Here is a 22,927-nt window from a genome sequence, read left to right on the forward strand (position 1 = left end):
TTGATGCTATTTTGTAAAATGAAAATTCATCTTTAAAAATTTACTATCATCAAACCAGTACAGTGTTCATAAGTTTCAATCCCTTCTTTATGAAAAATTATACATATATATATATATATATATATATATATATATATAGCAGGCACTTGCTATATATATATATAGCGAGTGCCTGCCAATAGTAATATCTATCATTTTTATTTGCATATAATGTCTTTATTTTATTAATATTCTTGAAGCTTAGCAGAAGCAAACTGGTAATGTTATGCAGGCTAGACAGCTACTAGGGCGGGAGGAGGGAAGGCAGGGCTGAGGGGTGGGAAGTTTATCTCACCCACTTAACAAAGAAGTCAGCAGTCTTGGGACTTGCCAAGATAAAATTGCCAGATGTTCTTGTTATGGAATATGGAATTGGCACGGAAGAGACAGTTGGACACTCTGAGGTTTCAGGTAAGCCTTTATTCAAAGCAGCGCTGCTGGTTCATATATTTGCAAAGATATATGTGCCCTATGTTCATTGTGGTGAAGACATGGAAATAACCCAAGTGTCCTTCAGTAGATGACTGGATGAAGAAAAAGTGGTACATACGTACAATGGTATACTACTCATCCATAAGAAGAGATGAAGTACTGCCATTCATGACAACATGGATGGAACTTGAGAATATTATGCTAAGTGAAATAAGTCAGAAAGAAAAAGTTAAGAACCATATGATTTCACTCATATGTCAAATATAAAACTGGAAAGAACAAATAAACAAACAAGGAAAACAAACAAAAGTTCACAGACACAGAAAATAGTATGGTGATTACCAGAGGAAGGGTAAAGGGGGTCAAATATATGGTAGCAGAAGATGATTTGACTCTGAGTGGTGGGCACACAGAGCAATATGTAGATCATGTACCTGGTATAATAGAAATGCACACTTGAAACCTCTATAACCTTATTAACCAATCACCCCAATTAACTTAAGAAATCTATATCTATATATATAAATATATATAAAACCCTAATATGCAAATAGACTGAACAGTGTAACAACCGAAAAACTGGTCGCTTTGCTGTGCGCTGACCACCAGGAGGTATGCGCAGAACATGGTGGGCATCAGCTGTGGTGGGATGGTGGAGCAGGTGAGCCGGGGCGCCAGACTAAGGCAGGGTTCCGGTTGCTGCCATCAGGGTGAGCCTCTGGTGGTTACTGAAAATTCTTTGCTCCCATGCACTGCAATCCCGCCTGGCGCTTGCAAATGCTGCTGGCTCCGGCCCCACTAGCATTCGCTGCCGGCGCCCAGTGCCTGCCCTGATCACTTGGCACCATCAGCAGGGACAAGCAGCGGCTGCTGGTCCCGATCGCCCCTGAGGGCTTCTCCACATCCCCCTGCTCCCGAGGGGCAATTGGGGCAGCAGCTGCAGATTGCACCCACTGACAGCACTGGCCCCACTCACACCTGCTGCTGGCGCTGGCCCTAATCGCTCCACATTGTCATTGGGTGTGAGTGGGGCCAGCACTGTCAGCGAGTGGGAGCGGCAGCGGCAGGAGCAGGGCTGCCAGCAGAGAGGGGACTGGGGGCTGTGGCGGGAGGGGCCAGGTGAGGGCACAGAGGATGGGCTGAGACCCATCCTGTGCCCACTGCAGCCTCGCATCCCACAGTTCCTTTCAAGATGCATGAATTCATGCACTGGGCTCCTAGTACAAAATAAAGAAGCGGTGATTTTTTATTTAATTTAATGAATCTTTATTGTTCAGATTATTACAATTGTTCCTCTTTTTTCCCCCCATAGATGCCCTCAACCCAGTTCCCATCCCACCTTCTGCCCTTACCTCCCCCCGCACTGTCCTCATCCATAGGTGTACGATTTTTGTCCAGTCTCTTCCCGCACCCCCCACACCCCTTTCCCCCTGAGAATTGTGAGTCCATTCCCTTTCTATGCCCCTGATTCTATTATATACACCAGTTTTATTCTGTTCATCAGATTTTTAATTCACTTGATTTTTAGATTCACTTGTTGATAGATATGTATTTGTTGTTCATAATTTTTATCTTTACCTTTTTCTTCTTCTTCCTCTTCTTAAAGCATACCTTTCAGCATTTCATATAATACTGGTTTGGTGGTGATGAACTCCTTTAGCTTTTTCTTATCTGTGAAGCTCTTTATCTGATCTTCAATTCTGAATGTTAGCTTTGCTGGGTAGTGTAATCTTGGTTGTAGGTTCTTGTTATTCATCACTTTGAATATTTCTTGCCATTCCCATCTGGCCTGCATAGTTTCTGTTGAGAAATCAGCTGACAGGTCATATGGGTGCTCCCTTGTAGGTAAGTAACTGTTTTTCTCTTGCTGCTTTTAATATTCTCTCTTTGTCTTTTGCTCTTGGCATTTTAATTATGATGTGTCTTGGTGTGGTCCTCTTTGGATTCCTTTTGTTTGGGGTTCTGTGTGCTTCTTGGACTTGTAAGTCTACTTCTTTCACCAGGTGGGGGAAGTTTTCAGTCATTATTTCTTCAAATAGGTTTTCAATATCTTGCTCTCTCTCTTCTTCTGGTACCCCCATTTTTCTGATGTTGGTACGCTTCAAGTTGTCCCAGAGGCTTCTTACACTATCTTCAAATTTTTAAATCCTTTTTTCTGTTTGCCTTTCTGGTTGAGTGTTTTTTGCTTCTTTGTATTTCAAATCTTTGACTTGATTCTTGCGTTCCTCTAGTCTGCTGTTGGGTCTCTGTATAATATTTTTTATTTCAGTCAGTGTATGTTTAATTTCTAGTTGGTCCTTTTTCATATCCTCGAGGGTCTCGCTAAATTTATTGACCTTTTCTAGGAAATTCTTGAAAAACCTTATAACCGTGGTTTTGAACTCTATATCCAGTTGTTTGTTTTCCTCCATTTCTTTTGTTTGTGATCTGTTTCTTTGTCTCTGCATTTTCGCTGCTTCACTGAGTTGGTAGGGTAGCTTTGTGTGCCAGGTATCCTATTTGGCCCAGTGGCTTGGCCTCCCCAGTTTCCTGAGGTGGACACTCTTGGTGCACCCCTTTGTGGACTGTGTATACAGCCTTCTAATAGTTAAGTCTTGATTGATGTTGGTATCACTGGGAGGAATTGACTTCCAGGACAATTGGCTGTGAGGATCAGCTGTTTCTACATGGGGAGAATTTCTGTCCTGAAGACTGCCTTGTGAGACAAGACTTGCAAAATTGCAAAAGCCTCTGTGCTCAGCTTGGATGGAGCAGAGTCTCAGGGCTGAGCAGACAGTCTTGGCTTCCCGTCAGCCCTGCCCTATGAAGCCCCCGGGTCTCAGTGTCCCTTGGTAATCACTGCAAGCACCTCTAAGAGTAAGTCGCCCTCGAGTTTTGCCCACTGCCAGACAGTCCAGTTTCTCCCCCAATGAATCTGGATTCCCAGATTCTCGCCTGGAACTGGAGTTCAGCGTAGTGGGGAGCTTCCGTTTCCCACCCTCTAGAGAAAGCCAGCGGTGCACTCAGCAGTCAGACCTCTGCCTTTCGCGGCTCCCCTGAGTTTCTGCCTGACAGTACAGATTCCCCCGTATAAGCCTGGGTCCCCAGGGTCTCGCCTGGAACTGGGGTTCAGTGCAGTCAGTACTGGGGTTCAGCGCAGTCGGGATCTTTTGTCTCCTTCCCGCTAGAGAAAGCCAGCCAGGCACTCAGCCGCCCGCACGCGTGTCTCCGTACCTCAGCCTTTTGCAGCTCCTCTGATTCTCCGTGTGCTTTCTTCTTTCCTTCTAGTTGTAGAATTTCCACTCAGCCAACCTTTCTGTGGTTCTGGATAATGTTCGTTTTGTGTTTTAGTTGCAGTTTTGAAATTGTTGTGCGAGGCAGCAGTTTAGGTGTTTACCTATGCTGCCATCTTGGTTTCTCCTCCTCAAAAAGCTGTGATTTTTTTAGTCAGTTTGATAGCAAAGAATTGACTGTAGCAAATCAGAAAAGGAAGTATTTCCTTTTTCTTACCATTAAGAAATTAAATTATATTTATTTCAAGTAAATATATTTTCTATACTTAACTAAATAAACTTCTTATGGTATAATATAAAACTTAGTTAATTGTCATATTTCTAGATTTTAGATATAATACTTTTACTTTAAGCAAAGCAGGTTTTTAAAGATTAACAAGTTTTATTTTTAATATCTTTTTATCACTACTATATATTCTGAAATAGGCTCCTAAGATTCAACTCTGTATAGCAGTATGGATATAGTATTAAAGTAACATACATTTAAATATCGTTTGCTCAATAAATGCCTTAGATAAAAAAATCCAGCCAATTGCAAATTGGTTCATTACTGGGAATTTGCAGCTCTCCTTAGAAATCCATAGCATTTGGTCATTTGAAGGTAATTACAAAACTACTTTATGCGATATGAATTTCGGCCTCATTAAATTAGCCTCTAGGCAGCCACAGTGGTGATGCTGGATAAGCAGCATTTCCTCAAATTCCCCCAATACTACTATGTTCCTCTCAACTTTGCTGATTTCATGTGTTTCCTGACAACTTAAACTTTTTCATATTTTTAAATATGACTCAATGTTGGAATAAAATCTTCCATAGAAAGAATTCAGCAAAGTCTTACTTGAAAATGGTAAAAGAATGAAATTTGTGATGCTCATAAAAATAACCATCAGGAATAAAAATGTATACATTTTATGAACCTGGAATAAATTTACAATGAAAACTTACTCTGTTTTGCTCAAATATAAATTGAGGACGTAAATATGACAATTTAATTATTATTATTTCTAAATTCAAATAAATGCTGATATTCATACTTAAAATTAATTTAAAGGCAGTTTCTAATGATAGTTAATAGACGTAATATTTTTTATATTTCTAAGTTTAGACATTTGTAAGTTTCAGGTGTGCAATTTGTATATCTCACATTGTGCTCACCACTAAAATTCTAGTTTTCAACCATCACCATGTCAGCATATTGTTGACTGCCCTGCCCTCTATTCATTCTGTTCTCCCTCCACCTCCCTTCCCTTCTGGTAACTGCTGATCTGTTGTCTGCCTCTATGAATTTGTTCTTGTTTTGTATTTATATTTTAGATATGAGTGAAATCATATGATATTTGTCTTTTTAAAGCAGTGTAAATTAGTTTTTATTTACAGAAGACTAGTGTCACAATACGTATGTGAGAAACTAGAAGTAATAATGAAGAGTAACTTAAAATAACGTATATTTTCAGTAGTACATGGTGGTTAGTGTGCACTAAAAGTTGTGAGTTCATGTTAATTTATACATAATTGGTTTATGGAACATTAATTTCAGGTCTTAGGAACATATGACAACATCACAATACATAATTATTTTGGTTCCGTTTTAATTATGAAATAGTATAAAGACTAATGACAATATTATGAGCCACATCCTTCTATTCAGATTTCAGAGATTATATATTATTATAATTCACTTAATATCTTTTCAATAAAATAAAATATTAAGAGTTTTAAACACACTTTGGCCTTCTTATCTTCCACTAAGAACACCATGTTTTTGAATTTGCTCTATGTTCTTATCCAAAAAATAACCACGTAACTTATGATAATACACACAAGTATGCATGCTCTCATGCACACACACACACATATACACATATGCACACAAACACATACACACTCAGATCACATGTATTAAAATTGGGAGAAATAAAACATATGAAACTCAAAAAAGAAATAAGTCCTTGAGAAAGGAAAAGGAAATAACATCGTTGAATGCTGACTTTCTATTATTGACAAAAGCACCTGTTGACACTGGTTATTAGTGTTCCTTTTCACTTAAAAAACATTTCTTTTGCTGCTCATCCCCTTCTCCTGCTGCTGCTGGTAATTACGTTGCTGTTTCTGCTGTGTAAATAATCTATAATTTAGTTGCTTCCAATATTTATTGTATTTTATGTTGTTTAGTTTCATCAATATGTTTTTATGCGGATTTATTTATTTTTTTAAATATTGCTCAGGACAAAGCAATTGATCTAGTTTTTTCATCTAATATCATTGAGGGTTCCTTATGGGTCCAATTATATTGTAGGTGAAGGAACATTCTGAATAAGCCAAAAATAATCCCTGCTTCTCACCAAGCACAGAGTCTAGAAGGGATAACATTGAATAAACTAATATAACAAAATGTACATCATCTGAAATCTTAATTATTTTTATTAAATTTAAACTAGAAGATTATTTCTTAAAATGCTCATTATTCTAGCAGTATATAGGTTTTCTACTTCTGGACCTCCTATTAATTTCATTTTTAATATTTTTATTCTATTATCCACGTATGTATCCTATATTTCATACTTGTTTTCTTTCTTCATGATGCCTACTGTTTTTCTTCTCCATGATGCCTACATACTTATTTCCTTTTTATGCAAACTATTGTGCTTGGCTAGGGCTTCTCCAGAGGATGTGATATTTCAACATTATCTATTTTATATGTCTTCAAGATTAGACAGACATAGATAAAACCCAAGTCTCTGACTGTACTAGTATATCTTAAACTATCCCAAAATCACATAAGACTAATCAAATTAAGGGGTCTTGACACTTAACTCTGAAAAATATAACCTATTAATAAGGATGCAATAGTCTAACTGATAGTCCTAGGTAAAGCACAGCATGCACTCAGCAATCAGTCATTTAACTGGATACTGACAACATGGGAAGAAATAACCATGTTTAGAAAGAAGAGGTAGATGTATGGAATATCAGTTTGATAATGTTATTACACATGTCAAAATGAACCTACATTGTTGTCGAGTAGTAACCCAAAGCAGGGTATGATGTCTAGGGTTGAATCTGAAAAATGGAGTAGCTATTTGCCAGTTTATTGAGAGGAAGAGGGAAGGAGGGAAGAAGTGCATTCAAGGGACAGGAAGAAGTATAACGTTCAATGGTACATAAGGAATGACAGGTATACAAAATAGAAAATATTTGAGTATGGCAATACAAAGTGTGTGTGTCAGGCATAAGAGAGTTGAGGCTGGATTGCTCTATGGCCCATATTAGTTACTAATAAATAATTGCTAAAATCACCAGACTCCAGCAGGAGCATGAATGTAATTGTTATAATGAATAATTTATATAACTCTTTTTTGATGTCATTCTGTATGTATCTTTTAGTACTCTATGAAAAACACTATATAACATTTTTTCTTCTGTTATATATTAACTAGAGGCCCAGTGCATGAAATTCGTGCATGGGAGGGGGGTCCCCTCAGCCCAGCCTGCACCCTCTCCAATCTGGGACCCCTCGGGGGATGTCTGACTGCTATTTGGTCATCCCTCACTAACTCCCCTGCCGGCCTGGTCACCCCACGCAGCCTGCTCTCCAGTCGTTTGGTCGTCCCTCACTAACCTACCTGCTGGCCTTGTTGCCCCACACAGCCTGCTCTTTGGTCGTTACTGTGATGGCATCCTGGAAAATGTGCTTATTCCTCTATTATTAGTATAGATATGAGAAAGGTATTACAGTAAAGCATGCAACAATATAATACAATGTAAATGTGATATTTAAGGACCATTAAGCATTTCTCTTTAAAGTGACTTCTGGGAGTTAAGTATCCTATGTTTAAAAATGATCTCACATTATCAGATATGCCCTTGACCTTTTTTTTAGTCTTATGTTAACCTCATTCTTCACAATTCCAATTTAAACAAAGCTATATATTAAACTTTATAATCACTCCCACTGTGAAATAGATAAGATTTCTTTCTAGAGAATTCTCATATATAAATTTAGTCTTCAAAAAAAAATGCTTGATTACTGGAATTCATTTATTTATATATGTTGGAAGTTATCCAAGATGTTAAGGTCCAATTTGTTAAATTGGTTTTTGCAAAATTCATGGAAGCTATTATTCTCATTTTTTTGACATCAAAATGTGTCTCTCTTTGGTATTCATTAGGAGATTAATTACAGCCATGAACAGGAAATCAGCAACATGGCAATGAAGTAATTTAGTATTTAAATAATAAAAAACACATACATGTTTTATGGTTATGTATTTTGATCTCTGTAGACTTTATTATCCTGCAAAACGATTTGAATATTTTAATTGAAACGACTGTAATTGCTTCCTACAGTTCTATTTATAAGCTAACATTTACAATAGAGGAATAATGTAAAATATTATCTTTCTAAATATAGATGATTTAGAGATATGGATAAATTTTAGATATAGGTATAGGTCAATTAAAACATGTAGGATTACATATAAATTTGAAATTTTCTAGCAAGTTGTATAGAAATAATTGATACACAATTATATGAACTTTTCAATGTTGTAAGAAACCTTTAAATTTTATGTTCTTTGTGACAGAGCATTTTGTAATATCCAATGACTATTTTCCACATTAAAAATTAAGTTTCCAAAATATTCATGCTTAAAAGATAAATTTGTTCAGTTTTTAGTTGTTCCTAATAGGCCTCTGGTGGTTTTGAAGTAATATAGGGGAAAGAACAACATAAATCTCTGTGCATAACCAAGGCACCCACACACTCACACTTCTAAGTAGATAACTGCTCATAACTCCCTTCTATAAAAAAAAAAAAATGAAGGTAGCACTCTGTGGATGACAACATATGTGTAGGTACTGCTTATCTTAAAAATGAACAAACAAAAAAATAGCAAAGGGAGTGGGAAATGGGGGACATCTGTAATAGTGTCAACAATAGAAATACTAAATATCACAAAAATAAGGAAACATATATGCATAGCATAAGGACACAGACAATAGTGTGGTGAAGGCCTGGGGTGGGGAGAGGAGAGGTTGGGAGAAGGGGGACAAAGGAGGGGAGGAATGGGGGACATCTGTAATACTGTCAACGATAAATAAAAGAACAGATAATGCTTCAGTTGGCTTAGGCAACTGCAAATAGCTGTTTTGGGGCACAGGGTCATGAGGCAAGAAGAGAATAGTAGAAACCCACTTCATTGTATCATGTGGTCACTGAATAAATAATTGGGAAGAATTAGCCACCAAAGGTGTATGCAAGTGTTAGACATTTTGCAGTTCTTTTTTCCTATTTCTCCAGCAAGTCTTCAAGTTCAGGTGCTTCACTTAAAAAATAGACACAATTCATTTAGTTCTCTCTCATTTTTAGGTTTAAAAACTAATATTATAAAATCATTTTAACCTATACAAAAATAGAGGGAAGACTACCCATCATTTTGTTCCTTCACTTAACAATGTTCCTTCACTTAACAATCATCATTACATGGCCAGAGTTGTTTTAGTATGCCCATATGTCCTTCCTCCTGAATTATTTCAAACCAATTTAAAGCAGCATGTCATTTCTTCTGTCTCTTATTACATGTTTCTAAAAGGTAAGGGCTTTTAAAAGGAAAAATATGATTATGTCAAAATTAATTAACCATCTCTTAATCTCACAGAATACCCAGTTAACATTTACATTTATCCAATTGTCTTAAAAATATTCTGTTATTTGATTGGCTGGATTTTTCTATTTGCTTAAACTGGGATCCAAATAAGGTCCATATATTACAATCTATTGATGTGCATCTTAATTCTCTCTCAATACTTAGGTTCTGCCTGCTCTGCCTTTCTTTTTTCCTGCAGTGCTTGTTATTTTTGTTGTTGAATAAATTAGATTCTTTGTCATGTTAAATTCTTCATGATCTGAATTTTGCTGATTATAACCTTGTGATGTTTTTTCACATATTGTTTGGTCCCTTTGCATACTTGGAAATAAATTGGAAGTTAGATCAAGAGGCTTAGTCAGATTCCATTTCAATTTTGTTTGATAGGAGTGATAGTGTGTAGTTCCACTAGGAGGCAGATGTATGAATGTCACTCTTTGCTGCATCAACCATTGATTGCATTGCCTAGATCCATTAACTCATTAGAAAGTAGCAAACTATTTTATATGCCATCTTTAATTTTATCACATTATCTAAAGATATTTGTATAAAAGAAACCTCAGTCCATTAATTATTTTATTATTTTGTTTTTCCTCAGGTGAGTGGCAGTATGTGTGCTCTGGGGCTTCATCCATAGTTCATGACTGATGGCACCCTGTAAAATTAACACCCCATAATGTTATTGTTGTCATTACCTGACCTGACTCCAAACTCCTTTCCTTTCAACATTCTATCTTGTAACAAATGTTGATCCAGATTAAACAAACTATAACGGCTTGTATAACCATGAACTTACACTGATAGAAATTAGCACCAGAATTGGATTACTTCAGACAACAGACCCTTATGAAATGAGATTCTGATAGGTCTTTGTGAATTTGAAGAGTTTACGAATCTAGCTAGCATTCAAGGATGAGTCTGGTAAGGTTTGGCATGAGGGGCAAAAAAGACTTAAATTAATGCCTGTCTGTGCTTGCCTTTCAAACATAAGATCTTAGGAAACTGAGAAGATTCTGCCAAAGAACAGTATGAGGGACATGAAGAATATCGCAATTTAGTGTGTGTTGGCTCTAATAACTAGAAACCTTAAATAAAGAAAGACAAAGTCCCAAACTTTTTATTCCAAGTATGGTCAGATCACCGGTAACTTTTTCTGACTGGATATAGATACTCTATCTTAGTTTCTAAAGAGCTGAGTTGCCCAGAATTGAAAGGTTAAACTTCCAAGTTGTCCAATTATGTCCTTCGAATTCTTAGATGTGTCAATGTTTAAAAATGAAAGCTAAAGCACTTTCTAGGGAAAGAGTGGTAGCCTGGGAATTGAAATGAGAGCATATGGGGGAGTTAGATGAGTTCGCTGACTCCCATGCCCCAGTTCCCTCTACCTCTCCCTCCCAGGAGATGTATATCACCTGTTCCCCACTGGATGAGGCAATATATACCAGCCTTGCTTAATGATCCCAAGGCAGACTTCCCCAGGGAAAGAATATCTTCTCATTCTCTAGTCTCAAACCCTTCAGTCTCACAGCTCCCCCAAATTTATAATTAGACTGATATCCCTGTGTATTCAGTAGTAGGGGACGTTCACATAAAATTGTGAGTGGTTTTGCATATTTTGGAATAGATTCTGATGGTGTTAGGCCATGGAAGCTAGAATATAATTTCATAGCCAGTGAATATAGCACTATGGATAAACTTGTTAGAGTTTACAGTTTAATGTGAGTGCTCTTGCTACCAGGATTCTTCTTGTTTGTTCACTTGGAAAGTGAGAAATCTCAAAGCTTTTGTACAATAAATGAAGCTGAGATGCTGGAATTCTTTGGTGTGATATTGAGAACTAATTTAGAAAAAAAAAACACACATAGAAAATAGTGGAGTGTATTTATTGTGTTGATTCATTTGCTACTCTCTGACTTTTCCCTAAGACACTCTCCTATAATACTCAGGAGAGTGCCAGAATCCTTGAAAATACTGTATTGTGTTTTTCTTTAGACCAAAGGTGAATGGGCAACACTGCAATTAAAATATTCTTGTGTATCTTGTGCCTTGGCACTCTGCCTCGATTTCCTTTGTTACTTTGCTTGACTTGCAGAGAATTGAAGGCTAAACTGTGTTTTGTTTTTCCTCATAAGATTCCACTGGAGCTATGTTTCAGGATTTAATTTCTGTTTTTCAAAAGATAGGCACTCATGCCAGATTTGTAAGGCAGAATTGACACAGAGGCAGCATAGTCCATATCTTGAAAGACAGCATGCTGACTAACTCATAACGTGAAAACTGAGCCCAGATCCTGGTAAAACAATCTCTGCCTTCAGGTACCCTTTCTGCTCCAGCTACGCAGCTGCAATGTCTATAGCTGATTGAAGTTATCTGTCCAGCAATTTGTAATTCAAGGTCTTTCTTCTGCTGTCCTTTGAGTGGCAACTACTCCTTGTTACTTGGCCTTAGTGAAAGTGAAGGCATTTCACCTTGCTGAAGGGAAAATTGTATTTCTCTGAGATGACTTTTCCATTCTGCAATTGGTTTCTTCTGTACCCAAGTTATAATGTGAATACGAAAAAAAGTTATTTGTGAAATGAAAATTTTGCTTCCAACCCAGAGTCAGTTTTGAGGCGGGGGGGGGGGGGGGGGGGGGGGGGGGGGAAGCAGCACATTTAAAAGACAAATAACAGCTTACTTATTGCATACCAACTGGTCCCATTCACTACTTTCTTGTTTTGTTTTAAAAAACACTGTTCCAATGACATATTATGTACAAGATTGCTTTATCTGATAAGAAACTGTTATTTTGTGATAAAATAGCTCACTTATATAATGGGCCGACTCAAGTGTGTATCAGCAATTCACCACGTCTATGGCAAATGGCTGGCAGCCCACAGCATTGTGTGCTCGGTGAGAGATTAAGCTCCAGCCAGAGCTCTTTTCCATAGAGCATGCCGTTCTGAGATCTGTGGTGATACATCTCTCTGGAGATACAAGTACCATTGTGAGGGGCCCATGTACATAGTTAGATTCTTTGACTTTCCATGACAGGATTATAAAAGGGATCTCCATGTGAGGACCCAAACCAATGGGAACAAAAACAATAGGTATGTGCCCTCAAGAAGGGGAATATCTGGAGGAAAGCAACTGGAAAAAGAATACTGACCAGTATTGACATTAGCTCTCTGAATCCACATTTGAATTCATCAGGACCGTGATCAGCAAACTGCGGCTCGCGAGCCACATGCGGCTCTTTGGCCCCTTGAATGTGGCTCTTCCACAAAATACCACGGCCCAGGGCGAGTCTATTTTGAAGAAGTGGCGTTAGAAGAAGTTTAAGTTTAAAAAATTTGGCTCTCAAAAGAAATTTCAATCGTTGTACTGTTGATATTTGGCTCTGTTGACTAATGAGTTTGCCTACCACTGCACCAGGAAAATGTAAACACTATGAAGGAATTTAGTGCTAACCAAGGGATTCATGTGGTACATGTCTAAGCCAGCAAGGCTCACAAAACGAGCTCTTTCCCTATAGGAATTCTTTTCATAGTACAATCATCTTTGCCTCTAAAGTAAACTATTGAATAACTATGAAGGATGCAAGAATCCTATGCATTTTGGACTTACTTCACTTGGACATTCTCAATTGGATAATTATCATTTTGTTTTGATTATAGTATCCTTAGCCGTACACCTTTCATAATCTGCACTAAAACCTAAAGAACATAATCTTTTTTAGATAGAATGATTGCAGGAAGGAGAACTTCAAAGGATTCTGGAACCAGCCATCTACTCAAATTGGTAGACTGGCAGTCTCTTGAAAGGAAGAGTTAGCAAACTATGTAGCATAATGAGAATGAGAAATATAAGGACAGTGAGGTGACTAGCTGATTCTACCTAAACTGGAGCAGTTAAAGAGAGGAAATGTCAACATTGGTTGAAATTATCCAACTGAAATAGGCAGCCAAGTAAGTTTTTGAACCACCACTATGGAGCTCCAAATCCCTCAAGCATTCACCAAAACTTTACATAGTGAGAGCCTTGTTTCCCTTGAAATGCAGTTATATTTTCCTTATTTTTTATCCACTCCTTAAATTATACTTTTGTAATTTTCTGTTGAGAATTTACACTCAAGGGTGAGTAAGTTCAATTTAAGTTCTCCCTTCAGCAAAGATGTCTTGAATAATATTTCTCCCCACATGCTGTGGTAATCTTAATGGAGAATAAATGGTAACTTCAGTGTATTGAGTCAATGCAATGTGCAAGACATTTTTCATGTTAACTCATGTAACTCTTCTTGAAGAAGTCCATGAGGTGAACATTATTTTCATCCCAATTTTACACTTCAAGAAACTAAAGCTTAGATAAGTTAAATAACTTGCTCAGGATTGAAACACCCAAGTAGAATTAGTAGAGTGGCATTGATTTGTTTGCTAAGCTACACTTCATGGCTCCTTCATCCTTTCAGCCTATTTTAGCATTCATTCATCTCAACTACTGTGTATTCCTGCATGTTCATGGACTACCACTCTATGTCATTACTTATGGCTGCCCTATTAATACATCTTTTCCTTATTCCAATGAATTTTAAGTAGGGTGGTATAACACACTGATGTACCAATGTGAATATGGTGCTACATGGAACTCTGTTTCTGGCCAAGAGGGAGTAACAGGAACAATAATTTCTTTCCTATAAAAAGCAATAGAAAAAATGGGCTAAGGGAATAAAATAATGGTTTTCTACTACACACTGTATCAGGAAAAATAAAGGATGATAATCCATAAGTGATAGGAAGCAAAAATGTTGATCCTTATGAATATCTCTGCTTACTGCCTTGAGAGAGTTTCCAGACTGAAACACTGAGAAGAAACCTCAATGACTACAGAAGAAATCTCTAAGTTGTTGAGGGATAGGAATGAGAATATAGAAAAACAAAGATAGATAAGGTTCATAGGACAGAGAACCAAATAGGAGAAAGAAGAACAAAGAGAGGAGTGCAGAGATTTTCAGAGGATTCCCCACAAGTGTCCAGGAAAATAATATCTGGCCCACATCTATAATAAGAAAAGCATAATATGCTAATTAGACCAGACATGTCGTGTCCTTCTGGATGTCCTTCCTTCCGGACAAAGCTGCAGTGGGCGGGGCTGTGGCAGAGGCAGCAGAGGCCCCTGGCTACAGTGGCGGCGGGCGGGGGCCGGGGCCAAGGCCCTTGTACGAATTTCACGCATCGGGCCTCTAGGATGAGAGAAAACTCTCTAAGATTGGGAGTCCACCGCTCAAAAAGATAAGAGCTTCTTCACAGCAAAAAGAGCCATCAACAAAATGAAAAGAGAACCCACTCTATGGGAGAACATATCTGCCAATATCAGATCTGCTAAGGGGATAATTTCTAAAATATATAAAGAATTTATACAACTAAACACCAGGAAGACAATACAATTGAAAAATGGACAAAAGACCTGAATATACACTTCTCCAAAAGGGACATACAAATAGCCAATAAGCATATGAGAACATTCTCAATGTCATTAATCATCAGAGAGATGGAATTAAAACTACAATCAGGCATTACCTCACACCTGCCAGAATAGCTACCATCAGTAAATCAACGAATAACAAGTACTGGCGAGAATGGGGAGAAAAGCTGTTGGTGGGTGCAGCCACTGTGGAAAACAGCATGGAGTTTCCTCAAAAAATTAAACATGGAACTGCCACGTGACCCAGCAATCCCACTTGTGGGAATATATCCTAAGACTCCCAAAACCCCAATCAGAAACTATATATGCACCCCTATGTTCATAGCAGGGCTATTTACAATAGCCAAGATCTGCAAACAGCCCAAGTGCCCATCAGCAGATGAGTGGATAAAAAAGCGTTGGTACATTTACAAAACAGAATACTAGGCAGCTGTAAAACAGAAGGGACTCCCACCATTTGTGACAGCTTGAATGGATCTAGAGATTGTTAAGCTAAAATGAAATAAGCCAGTCAGAGAAAGACAAATACCATATGATCTCACTTATATGTGGAATCTAATGAACAAAATAAACTGATGAACAAAAGAGAACCAGAGGTATGGATACATGGTACAGACTGACAGATGTCAGAGGGGAGGTGTGTGGAGCAGACTAGTTGAGAGAAGGTGAAGAGAATTACCAAAGAACACATATGCATAGCTCATGGGCACAAACAATAATGCATTTTGGTGTTACTTCCCTTGGACATTCTCAATCGGATAATTAGATGAGGTGAGGGCCAGAGGGAGGGAAGGGCTGAGTCTGTGTGGAGTGGGACAAACAGGGGAAATGAGGGACGTCTGTGTCAACAATAAAAATAAAATAAAAATATTAAAATAAGTAAATAAAGTTTTAAAAAAGAGTAACAGTGCCACACACACATGATATGTACAATAGTTAATGTTCTATATGAGAAAACCTGGTAATTTATGAATAGTTGAGTAGAATCCTCAGAAATATCTTTCATAACTAATGAGGAATAATTAACAGTATATTAAACAAAGCTCTTGGGCTCCTAACAAAATAAGAACCTAGAGCAGATAAATGACTTTACAAGTAACTGATATGATTACCAGAACAAAGCTCAGAAGTATTTATTTAAATAAAAAATATGTAGCACTCAAAAATGTAAAATTCACAATATCTTTCTTCTAAATTAAAAAACAAAACAAAATACAGAGATGCAAAAGAGCAGAAATATTCAATCCAAGGATGAAAGACATCAGTCAATCCAAGCTAATATAGAGGTGACAGAGAAGTTAGAATAAGCAGGCAAGGATATTAAAACAGTTTTCATAAGTATGCGCCATTTGTTTGTAAGTAGAGGCATGAAAGATGTAAAGGAAGGATCCAAATGAAACTTTGAGCGATGGGAAACAAAATGAATGAATGAAAAGTACACCAGATGGGGTTAAGGTGAGATATTTTGGCTCTCCCATGCGGGCAGCTTGAAGCCCTGGCGCCTTCTGTCCGGGCCCAGGTCTGCGAGCAGCCTCGGGCCTCAGGCCTTTGGCAAGGGCCTGCCTTAAGCGTCTGCAGAGAGAGAAGCAGACCTGCAGGTTGAGGCTTAAAAGTAATGAATGGAGCCCCGAAATGAGTTAAAGGTGTTGGCTGTGGACTTTGAAAAAAAGTCACATGAAAACCATCACCTTGAGATGTTGAGTGTAAGGATCGTCGTGGTGAAATTTCTATAAATGCGGCAGTCCAGCCTTGGTTCCGGAGCCCAAACGGACCCTCCAGAAGAAGCCTCTAAGCAGCAGTGTCTGCAGTGTGAGGCACAGAACTGAACGGCTTTGCCCAAAGCAAGTGAAATGGTTGGTCCCCTGGTGTGACCTCCCAGTGGTGCCAGCGGATCCGCGCAGCCTCTGTTGCTGATATTAATGCCTGTGAAGTGTTCCCCCCAAAGGAGAATCATTTCAGAGCTCTGTGGACTTCATCTTCAAAAATAGCCAAATAATTTGAGAGAAAATGAGTTTATCCCAGAAAAGCTTGGGCAGTTAGTGAAATTAGGGTATAACGAAGAACATTAGGAACCACAGCGTAGGGGATCTGGGTATTACTCAATCACTGGCGGGACTGCAGTGATGGAAAATGGAAGGTAATTAACATGAACTGAGTATGCTCTTTTGCGGGAAGCAGATGCTCCGCCTAGAAAATAATTTCTCAAAGTGGAAATCTTAAGTCAGTGTGTCTTGGGCTTAAATTTTGAAGCACAAATAAACATTTTCAAATTAAAAAAAAAAGATATTTTGGAAGATCATATTTGTGAACTAGAAAAGTACCATAAAAACATATTAAAAAATACGAAGAAAATTTTTAAAAGGACACTATTGATATATGGTGCAAATTAAAGAAAATTAAGTGTGGGTAATTGGAATCCCCAGTGGAGAAAGTGAACCAGAAATATATTTGAAAATTTGAACTTGAAAATTTTCCAGATTTGAGGTAGTTATAAATCCACAGACCCAAGAGTTCACTGCCTCCAACAACAAACACATAAAGTAAACTACAAAAAGGCACAAAGCAAACAAATTGTATAAAACCAATGATAAAGAAAAAATCTTCATAGAACCCAAGTAGAAGGACTTATTACATGTGGAGGAACCAAGCTACATTTCACAGCAGATTTTCATTAGAAACAATGCATGGGAAAAGACAGTAAACAGTACCATAAAGAAAAATCAATCTGCCAACCCAGAATTCTATACACACAGAATAAATTTTTAGAAAACTAAAGAGTAACAAACATTTTTGAGATATGCAAAAGCTTAATCATCTTTAACTGACCTGAATTATAAAAGTATAAAAGTCTGTTCTTCAGGCCAAAGAAATTATGAATCAATATGAATAAATATGGAATACTAAAAATTTTAATAATTTTTGTGTGAATTTAAATGTGTAAAACAATAAAGGCCTATAAAAAATAAAAGTAGACTATTGTAAACCTTTTATACTATACTAGAGGCCCAGTGCAGTAAATTCGTGCCCTTGGGGAGGGGGGTCCCTCAGCCTGGCCTATGCCCTCTCCCAGTCCGGAAGCCCTCAGGGGATGTCCAACTGATGGCTTAGGCCTGCTCCCTGTGGGCCTAAGCCATCAGTCGGACATCCTTAGTGCTGTCATGGAGGTGGGAGAGGCTCCTGCCACTGCCACTGTGCTCGCCAGCCATGAGCCCGGCTTGTGGCTGAGTGGTACTCCCCCTGTGGGAGTGCACTGACCACCAGGGGGCAGCTCCTGCATTGAGTGTCTGCCCCCTGTTCAGTACGCATCATAGCAACTGGTCGTTCTGCCATTTGGTCGATTTGCATATCACCCTTTTATTATATAGGATGGCACATGGTATAATGTCATGTACAGTAGATTGTAATAAATCAAAGATGTATACTCTATACCCGAATACAGCCATTAACATAACAAACAGTTGTAGTAATAAAACTCCCCCAAAATAAAATGATAAAAATATCCTACTTACTAAAGTGTAGTATGCAAATTGTCTCCTTGAGCAGAGTTCTTCTGGGAGTTCAACCAGGGGGTGGGCTGGCCGGGGAAAGGGAGCGAGGCCCTGGACAGTGGCAGCGGCAGGCAAATGGGGGAAGGGAGGGAGTACCTGGCTGGCAGCCAGCAGCCACTAGGTACCCTACCAGTGGAGAAATTTGTGCACTGGGCCTTTAGTAGTATTAATAAAAGAAGCTAGTAAAAGAAGCAAGAGGGACAAAAGAAGAGATAGGAAAGTATAGACAAATATATAGCACCATGACAAAAATAAGCCTAACTTTATCTATCAAATGTAAATAATATAGACATCCAGTTAGAAGGCAGAGTTTCTCAAATTGAGTGGGGGAAAAAAGAGACCCAACTATGTGATGCTTTAGAGAAATGAACTTTAAAGATAAAGTAACAAATGTATTGCAAGTAAAAGGATGGAGAAAATTATGCAAAGGTAACTAATCAAAATAACGATGAAATGGTTGCATTATGTCAAATAAAGTAGATTTAAGATGAAACAATTTTTTAATTTATTTTTTTAAAATATATTTTATTGATTTTTTTTTTACAGAGAGGAAGGGAGAGGGATAGAGAGCCAGAAACATCAATGATAGAGAAACATCAATCAGCTGCCTCCTGCATACCCCCCAAGGGGATGTGCCCGCAACCAAGGTACATGCCCTTGACCGGAATCAAACCTGGGACCCTTCAGTCCGCAGGCTGACGCTCTATCCACCGAGCCAAACCGGTCTCGGCAAGATGAAACAATTTTTTAGGGAAAAAAAGTAAATTTATTAAGAAGTTAAAACAATCTTAAAGTATTATACAACTAATAATGACAAAATATATAAAGCAACTATGTGCAAAGTAAATAATAATGACAATCTGGTTTCCCATGTATCTTTTCTAATCTATATCAAACTTTTTTGAAGTTATTGATAATAAAATTATTTATTTAGAGTCTGTTTTCTTTCTTTCATGATTATTATTTTAAAAGTTCTACCATGTATATTTGGTAACAGATCAAGCAAAATAATAGTTAATTATGTCACATAATGTATTATTTTTACTTGTTGATAATTGCTTATAGTGTATTTGTATATACCTGAACTTTATCATAAAGTTGAAGTGGACTGGATTATACCTTTACTAAAAATCACATATTTTAACATATTATAGCATTAACATTCGAAATATCAGCTAATTTGTTGTTTACCTCTTGTATTATTTCTAAATATCAACTGTTTGCTTGCTAACTTCAGTTTTACTTAAAATAGTTTGCTTTTTTATACAACTTCTAAATCCATTCTTATAATCTATTACTACAATGCAGTGTATTTTCTGATGTAGATGCATAATTATCTCATTTAAATTGTGTCTATACTGAATGCATGTGATAATCGAAATCAACTTGTTTCACCATTTCAGCATGTATTTAAATTTGTCAAGTGGCACATACTCCATTAATTCAGAGAAACACTTTGTATATTTGATTGCCTATCTTGTTGGTACAGCTGCTTGTTTTCATAATCCGGTTGCATATTAGGGTATTTGAGTCTGTAGTTACATGACCAATCTTGTTTATTTGCTGATGATTTTGCTTTAATAATTGAAGTCATTAATGTAAGAAAATGTGTGTTTTGCAAACACTATGATCCATTGACCAAACTGTGTGTTTGTACACTCATTAACATAATCTATATTGAAGTGTCTTTGTGAAAATGTGGTGCTATAATATAAAATATCAGTGTTACAGCATATTATTTGTAATTTATATAAATAAACTAGAGGAAAATATATCTTCCAATGTATGTTGAGATACAACCTTCAGTAAAATGAAAATTTTTAGAGAAGGCCATTTATTTTCATCATTTCATTTTTATATCTAAGGAATTGTTTGGTGCAAAATATATTTCCAGACAGTCTAGTGTAGTAGTCTAAGAATTGTACAGTGAATCCATGGAATTTTAACAGGCATATTTTCTGTTTATTCTTCCTGCTCAGCCATTCTCAGCATCAATATCAAACCTGCCTTCATGTTCATCACCTGATGATCACATGTAGTGTGACTACTGCTTTTCCAGGCCTGGTTGTCTGAAGAAGAAAACTGGATGGGAAGTGGGAAGGGGCAGTATCTATATCAACAAGTCTCCTATAAATTCTTAGCTTGCATTTCTGGCAAAAAAAAGAAAAATAGTCACATATCTGCCAATAAGTGTAAATTTTTTAAAAGTCTTTAAGTTTTAGGACAGTTTTAGATTTACAGAAAATATTATAAGATTACACAGTCATTCATATATCCACTCACAAGGTTTAACCTATTATTAATACCTTACATTAGTATGGTCAATTTACTATAATTAATAAACCAATATTTAGTATTAACTAAATTTATTCTTTATTGATTATTTAGTTTTACCTAACATCATTTTCTATTCAAGGATACTATTTAAATTCTGTTGTTTTATCTCCTTAAGCTCCTCTTGGCAGTGACAGTATATAAGAATTCTTATTTTTGATGATCTTGAAAATCCTTGTTTTTGAAAATCTTGAGTAATATAGCATAGATCAACTATTCTGAAGTGTATCCCAAAGAGAATTTGTATTTTCACCACACTATTGGAGTGGTAGCATGTTTTGGGGATAGAAAGTCCAGAGATAAACATAGTTTTGTTTTGACTTGATTTTTAAATTTTTGTTGAATTTATTTGTGTGATATTGGCTAATAAAATTACATAGTTTTCAGTTATAGAATTCTACAAAACAACATCGGACCCTAACCGGTTTGGCTCAGTGGATAGAGCGTCGGCCTGTGGACTGAAGGGTCCCAGGTTTGATTCTGGTAAAGGGCATGTACCTTGGTTGCGGGCACATCCCCAGTAGGAGGTGTGCAGGAGGTAGCTGATTGATGTTTCTCTCTCATCGATGTTTCTAACTCTCTATCCCTCTCTATCCCTCTCTGTAAAAATTCAATAAAATATATATTTAAAAAAACACACAAAACAAAACAAAAAACAACATTGGTATATTATAATTTGTGTATACCAGGCCAAAGCAAGTCTCCTTCCATCACCAACCAACCCCCGCATTTACCCTCTTCTACCTCCCCCACCCCACTTTCCCTCTAGTAATCACAATACTGTTGTCTGTGTCTATGACTTTGTGTGTGTTTTTTGTTTTGTTTTTGTTTTTGTGGTTTGCTTAATCCCTTCACATTTTTTACCCAACTATCCCCAACTCCCTCTCCTCTGTCAGTTCTCAATCTGTTCTAATTCTGTTTCTATTTGTTTGTTAGTTTATGTTGCTCATTAGATTCCACTTATAAGTGAAATCCTATGGAACTTGTCTTTCTCTGATTGGCTTATTTTGCTTAGAATAACACTCTCCAGGTCCATCCATGCTGTCGGAAAAGGTAACATTTCTTCTTTTACACAGCTGAGTAGTGTTCAGTTGTATAAATATACCACAAAACTCTGTCCCAGATTCTTCCAGGAGCTAGGTCTCAGTAGGGTGGGGTTGCCGCAAGTAAAGAGGAGGGTACTGGGTACTAGTGCATCTCCCATGGGTAAGGTGACCAGATTTTAACATTGGTAAAGCGGGACACCATTGACCGGGGCGGGGGGGGGGGAGGGGAGAGTGATTCTTGGTTAAAAATTTGGTCTATGTCGAGCAACAAAAATTTTCATAGAACGCAAAAATAGTATTGTAATATATTTTTTTAAATTTCAACATAAGTACAATTTACAAATATAATGAATAAAAAATTATGTATAGTATTATTTTATTCTTTGGCATATTTCTCATTTGAGTGAATTTTTTTTAGTAGATTGCTGTCGTTGTTTAAAAGGTCATGAATTTGCCGTAACGTAAGTCGTGTCACTTTCAAGGCTGGCGCTAGACTTTTTGCCGCCACTATAAAATATAAATAATACGATTACTGTCTGCTAAATTCAAGAAAATTTATGTATTTATGAAATAAATAAATAAATAAATTACTTACCTAAATTATCTGAATAGCTGATTTGTAATGACATCACTTGTTTAACTAGCTTACTAGCACGCAGTACGATGTGTATTGTCTGAGAGACAGTTACAAAATGTTTTCGTCGTTGCCAATCCCAAAACATGCCATTGTTCATTAAGTCCAAACAATGGTGGTTGAATTCTAACAACTGATCAACAATGCAAACTTTGATAAGCAGTTCTCGATAATCAGTTCTCAACAATTATTTGTTATTATTAAAGTTTAACATTATAAAATTAACAAAAATAATATAAAACTCATATCCTGGCTAAATAGCCACATGGCTGCTGAAAACCGTATATTCCCTTCCCGTTCTCCAGCCGTTCCCTAGCTTGTGGTGCATTATTTTCAAAAATCGGGACTTCTTTAAAACGCCGCAGGACGCGGGACAAATTGTTAAAAATCAGGACTGTCCCGCCAAAAGCGGGACGTCTGGTCACCTTACCCATGAGGGGAGTGTGCTAGTGAGGCTTGGGGCAGCTGGAGAGGTGGCCCCCATCCCAGAGCCACACAATTCAGTCTGTCTTGGATT

This window comes from Eptesicus fuscus, chromosome 8, assembly GCF_027574615.1.
Source record: "Eptesicus fuscus isolate TK198812 chromosome 8, DD_ASM_mEF_20220401, whole genome shotgun sequence".
Classification (NCBI taxonomy): Eukaryota; Metazoa; Chordata; class Mammalia; order Chiroptera; family Vespertilionidae; genus Eptesicus; species Eptesicus fuscus.